General features: G+C 36.1%; 1 pseudogene; it reads right to left on the bottom strand.

The window, feature by feature from the left end:
• Window positions 1-4,123: 4,123 nt before the first annotated feature.
• LOC149534081 (subtilisin-like protease pseudogene) lies at window positions 4,124-6,433 on the bottom strand (annotated as a pseudogene).

Raw genomic sequence — 6,433 nt, 5'->3', positions numbered from 1 at the left:
GTTTGCTAGGATCGGGAGAAATTAACTGGAAAGTATAAGATTCCAAGGTGAACCTCTGGTATTTTTCTGCAAAATAAACTAGAATTGTAGCCATAACACACTAGCCTTGTCTAGGTCATCGACTTCCAGTTTGGGCTACGACTTTTGGTTGGCAGATTATTGGCTACTAAAGTATCTTCTCTTTTCTTCATGTACATTTATTGGCAGATTAAAAACATTCAGAGTGGCACAAAGCATATTTAAGAAGCTGGGAATAGTTTATTATTATTATATTTATATTTTGTAAATACAATTTACATAGTAAAGATGTAGAGATTTCGATTTTATTCAAAAATTAGTATTAAATTTTTATTTTTTTAAAAGGCCTATAGTGAAAAAAAAGAAAATAATTGCTCTTATACTTTATTGTATGATGAATGATAATGTGATCAAGTATGCTTCTTAATAATTTATAATTGCCTCTTAATATGACACAAATAAGTTGAATAGGAAAAATATGTATTTTTCAAATTAGTTATATGTAATAAATTTACATGTTTAATGTTTTGAATATCTTAGATATTATATAATTAATCATATATGTTAATTTAGATAATATATAATCTAGTAACAATGAGTATCACACATAAAAGAAATCTATTGAAATTTATTGAATATAAACATCTTAATTAGAATATTATATTATTATTATTATTACTATATATATTATAATATTACTTATAGTATTATTATTATTGCAAACATTATATTATAATTACTATATTAATATTATTATATTCATAATCTAGTATCAATAAATTCATCATCATTAATATGGTAATAAATCTTAAGGTTTGAAATAGACCTTTTGAACATGACAGTATTCATTTTAAATTAAATGACTTGATAAGTTTCTGATTAGGGAGGAAATAAATGTTCAAGGCACCTTGAAATCCTTTTACAATCAAGTTGTGACCTCAAGATTTGGAATCCTATTAAAACGAATAGATAAATAGATAAAACCATTGGGTTTCAATATTGCATCCAAAACCATCATTATGAATTGCCACAAAAGATTAATCATCAAAATGCTACGTGAAACTATGGCATTTTGAATAGCTCCCCAAACCAACATGGGTTTAACTAGGATCCCACAACAAGATTAGGTTTTAATGGCCCATAAAACCATTACAAGGTTTTGAAAAGTTCATGAAACTTTCACTATGAGCCTCATGAGATTAATAAAATAATATTAAAAAATAACAAAAATTAGATTTTGATTTATTAAGGGATCCAAAACTATATTGGGGTTTTCAAAGTTACCACAAGCCATCAAGTTGGGTTTTGAAATGGCTCCCAAAATTAATCTAAAGTCTAGATCAAAGTTGATCATCCAAAATGTCTACAACTTTCCCAACAAACCCTTATCCACATGTATAGGATTGGATCCCAAATTAATATACGGACTAAAAAAAATCACTAGAAGGGAGAATATAATTTTTTTCCACCTAGCATTCCAATAGTTGTGTGGTGCAATGAGTATCCGAGGGTACTCTTGTTGGAGGTAAACTAGATCCTTGTAGATAACCACATAGTGGAAATACAATTCAAAAGCAAGATATGTTACAAATCATAACACTTTATTCATAAATACAATTGTTTACATGCAATATGCCTAGCTATAAGGCCTTTCGAGTTAGGGCCAAATACAACAACAATTAAAAAATAGTTTTGCAAGATCCCACAAGATCCAACTCACAGTCGTAATACTAGCTAGTCTAGTTCCACACTCTATTAGGAAACCCAAAGGAAATATCAACTTGTGCTCGCAAGCCCACCAAGAAATCTCCTAGTTCAGCAAGCCTCAACTACTAGCCCTTCAAGGTTTGCTCATAAAATTCATCCTCTTTTTCAAGCTGGATGAATATACCACACTACCTTAAGACTCCAAAAACCACCCCTTACTTATACCCAACTAAGCCACAAGTTATCCTATCCCATTAAAAATTAAAATAAACCCTAATATTAAATATTTTTATAAGCCACAATTCTGCTAAATTATTAGAAGATTATTAGTACAATATTAGTACAATCTTGTACTAATATTAACTTCTTCTTTTCACTTCTAATTTATCAGTACAATCTTCTAATAAATTTGGATTCTCACAGGTATCTGCTAAATTATTTTTATAAGCCACAATTCTGCTAATTTATTAACCAATTGAAAGCCTCTCTTGCATAGGTTATTGATACTATGTATTTTATTCTAAACCATTATTGCATAGAAGATTCCAATTTTTTGAGTTAAACCTTTAAACCAACAAGAATCCTAAAAGGTAGGGTCATAACTCAAAAGGAGTTATGAAATGCTAGAGTAAATAGAAAAACAACCATAAGGATTAAATAACCAAACATGAGAGGTGAAGTCATCCATTTTGATCCTCCAAGAATAAAGCTCCACCTAGATCTTCAACATGTTGGGATTGATGCACATAAGGTTCACCCATTAACCATTAATCTATTAATCAAAAACTATACTAGCATAAAAATGCTTGCAATAATTAAGCAGATCTGAATCGTCAAATCCTTCCATCAAGAAACTTTCTCTAAGCCAAGAATCTTCAAAGAATCTAATCCATTTGCAATAATCGGCTACATTAGCATAAAGTTTTAATTAAGGCTAGGGTTGATGTCAATTGAGTTTATGTTAAAAAATACATTAAGTTCAAGTTATTATTCAAGATAGGGTTTAGTTATGGTTAGGATTGATGTTTTGGTTAACTTATTATTAGCATTCAATTATGGCTATATTAGGGTTATATTTAAGATAAGGTTATGCATAAGATTAATACTACCTTATCATTAAAGATATTATTTTAGGTCAATACTTGAAGTTAATGTTAAGGATGATATTGTCAACTAAACTATTAACATGATTGAATTATAATTTAGCTAGACATCTAATAGTAGTTATAATAAAAAAGTATATCTAGCCTTAAATAAACCCTACAACTAAATTGAGTTTAAATTATAATAATTAATTGCAAAGCATTATTTTCCCTTTTATGCCCATTTTGGCTTAAAGGGTTGGCTATCCTTTTGCCTCATTTTAGTTATTTATGTGATTATTTTAATAATATATACATAAACATATAATCAATTATATAACTCCATTATATTTTAATAAAATAAACTAAAATTGTAAACAAATAATTGTTGATAATTAATAGATTTTTCTTTTGAATAATTGATTTTGTAAATAAATTACTTTTTATATCGACTATTTTTAATACCATTTTAAGGACATGCAAAAGTCAATAAGAATTTTATGATTAATCTAAGACAATCTAAAATTGGATAAATAAATTTGAAAAAATAAAATTAATGATATTTTAAAGGAATAGAAGACTATGATTTTTAATTAATGTTACTATTCTAAAATTATTCTTTTGACTTAAATCTCATTTAAGCTCCTATTTGAGTCCATATAGCAATTTACTTAATCATAATTATAACTATAAACTATACCTAACATTAATTGTAAATTTTGAGGGTAATAACAGAAGTATTAATACAAATAACTGAAATAATAACTAAGAGTGTCACTTTTATAATAAAATCCGTTTTCCCAAAACCGATTGATTAAGACAACAAAATATTCTAATGTGTGGAGAACTTTCCTATGATTTATAATCATATTCCTAAAATTAAAACAATAATATGATATTTTTCTTATTGTAGTCAAACTCTCTATAAATTAGAACAATTTATGTTACATGTTAGAAATATCTAAATATGTTGTTGATCTTGCAAATAAAATTACATTTTCAATTTATGAAATATTTTTTTATATGCTCATATATTTATTCTAAAATAATATTTTTAATAATAATTCCGTTAATTGAAATTTGTTTAAAATTTGTACCTTTTATTTAAGAATGGAATTGTAACATCTAATATATTAGCTAGCATGCTAATATGTTTGAATTAGATATAACAATTGACCTTTTGAATTGGATGGCTTGTTTTTATTGCTGACAGAAAAAACTGAGCCAGTCACGAGCTGGTCCTGAATTCGATTACATAAATGGATATGGACATGAGACCTCCTGACTCAAAAATGGTTATTGTCATCGCATGTAATTTAGCTTGTGTCCCAGATGACGGAAACAGGGCTTCTTACGCTGTAACCATGAGCGCCGCTTGAAACCCACGTAATTGAGCCTTGCGAGAACCTTGATCTCATAGGATTAGTTTTGTTTGCTGAAAATGTGACGCTATAACTCTTCTTCTCCATCACTGCCCCAAACGATAAAGACGTTGGATTCACAATCATGTCAACCCCTCTGGGAGGAACAATGTTCACGGTGTACATGGATTGGGCAGTCCCGACATTCGTTACGGTTCTTGTCAAGGTGACAGAATAATTTAGGTTATTGAAAACCAGAGAGAAGGATGGATAATTGAGATTACCCGGAAGAGTGCTACTTTCATTATTGGAAGGGCACGCAATATTCTTGCTTAAGATGACCTGAATCTGCGATTCTGTGTAGTTCAGCCCACAGAGATAAGGAACATAATCTTTGGCGCTAAGGTCATATATAAGACCCGGATCGGCAGCTCTTTCGGGGTTTATATGTCCAGCGCCCGTAGCAAATATATCTGCCGGTGCGAAATTGTTTCCACCGTCAAGAATCGGCCCGCCATTCTTATCGAGGTGCTCTGCAGTTGTAATAAGCGCAGACTTAATGGCCGCGGGAGTCCATTCCGGGTGAACGGCTTTGAGCAGAGCAGCAACCCCGCTGACATGCGGAGTGGCCATTGACGTGCCGTACAAGATGTTGAACATCACTCTTCTGTCATCTTCACTGCTATCATGAGGATCTGGACTGAGATCCGAAGGCCAAGCTGCTATGACGGCAAATCCAGGGGCGATCAGGTCGGGTTTCAGAATTTCGGGGCTGACCGTGTTGGGCCCGCGGGATGAAAATGAGGCCACTGCGGGCGCCGAGATATTGTTGGCGTCGCCGAAGACAGTGCCTTGGAACTCAATAGCCGCCGTGGGGGTATTTGTAGAATTCATATAGGCTGCCAGGGCAAGTGCTGCCTTATTACCAAGCGTTGTTGACGGCAAGACAGGAGCGTACAATCGAATTTCCTCGTCATCGTTAACGAATATCACGCCCGCCCCTCCGGCCTCTCGAACGGCTTGACCCTGCTCCACTAGATCGCCAGGTCCGCCTCTTATGCACACCACGAGCTTTCCTTTTACTACATCTCGGTTGAGAAATTGACCCCCACAGGTATCTACCTGAACAAGGCTCAGTTCATTGGTCTGGTCGTGGCCCATGCCGTTGAAGAGTGACTCGCCGTACAGAACTGTTCCGTCTCCGAGCTTGAGATTCGCGACGAAATGTCTGTCCATGGAACTCGCGCCGACGGTCATGATCCAAGGCGCGCCGTTGTAAAGATACGACGGCTCCGTCGGCCCCTCGTTTCCTGCTGCGCAGCTCACAAAGATGCCCCTTTCCATCGCTCGGAAGGCCCCGATGGCGATCTCGTCCTCGTAAAACGGAATAGCGCCGCTGCCGAGAGAGAGCGAGAGCACGTCCACGCCCTCAGATATGGCGGCGTCCATCGCCGCCAGAACATCTGATGTCCTACATCCCCCCTCCTTGCAAACCTTGTAAACGGCGATGTGAGCACCCGGCGCCATTCCCTGCGCGGTTCCTTGAGAACTGCCAAAGAGTCCCGCATTTGCAACGAGGCTCCCCGCGGCAGTGGATGCAGTGTGAGTGCCGTGTCCGTCCAAGTCCCTCGCCGTCTTATCCTCGGTGTAAATTCTCGCTCCGATGAGTTTGTTGTTGCAACTGGACGCATTGAAATCTGTTGTGGTCTCGCAGACTCCTTTCCACCGAGAAGGGACAGCACCGGTATTGAGGTCTGGCTGAAACGAAGGGCTCTCCGGCCACACGCCACTGTCCAGCACGCCAATTATGGTGCCCTTGCCCGCGTTAGATCTCGGCCAGAGTCCCTTGCTTGAATCCAGGCCCAGAAACTTTGCAGAATATGTTGTCTGCAAGTGCAGCATTCTATCAGGATACGCATCCACGAAACCTGGGATCTCTCGCATCGCCTCAATTTCTGATTTTGTTAGTCGGGCGGAAAATCCAGTCATGACATTCTCATACGCGTGCAGTAGATTTTGACTAGAACTTCCTCCTCGCTCTTCTTCCGCTGCTTCTTTGGGCAAAAACGATGAATACCACATCCTCAGCTCCTCAACGCTATGTGGACTTATGTCCGGCTGCTCCACACGAACGATATAGATCCGCGATTCCTCGCTTTCCTCTGCAAAAACATCTGGATCGGACATAAGTATTACGGTCGCTATTATCACGAACAGGAGCTTCTTCATCTGTCCATTAAACGATCTTCTCGCCAGAATGCCCAT

This window comes from Cupressus sempervirens, chromosome 10, assembly GCF_028749045.1.
Source record: "Cupressus sempervirens isolate cs-2001-9-10 chromosome 10, ASM2874904v1, whole genome shotgun sequence".
NCBI lineage: Eukaryota > Viridiplantae > Streptophyta > Pinopsida > Cupressales > Cupressaceae > Cupressus > Cupressus sempervirens.
The sequence above is the reverse complement of the archived record's forward strand: the minus strand, read 5'-3'. Positions and strand labels throughout refer to the sequence as shown.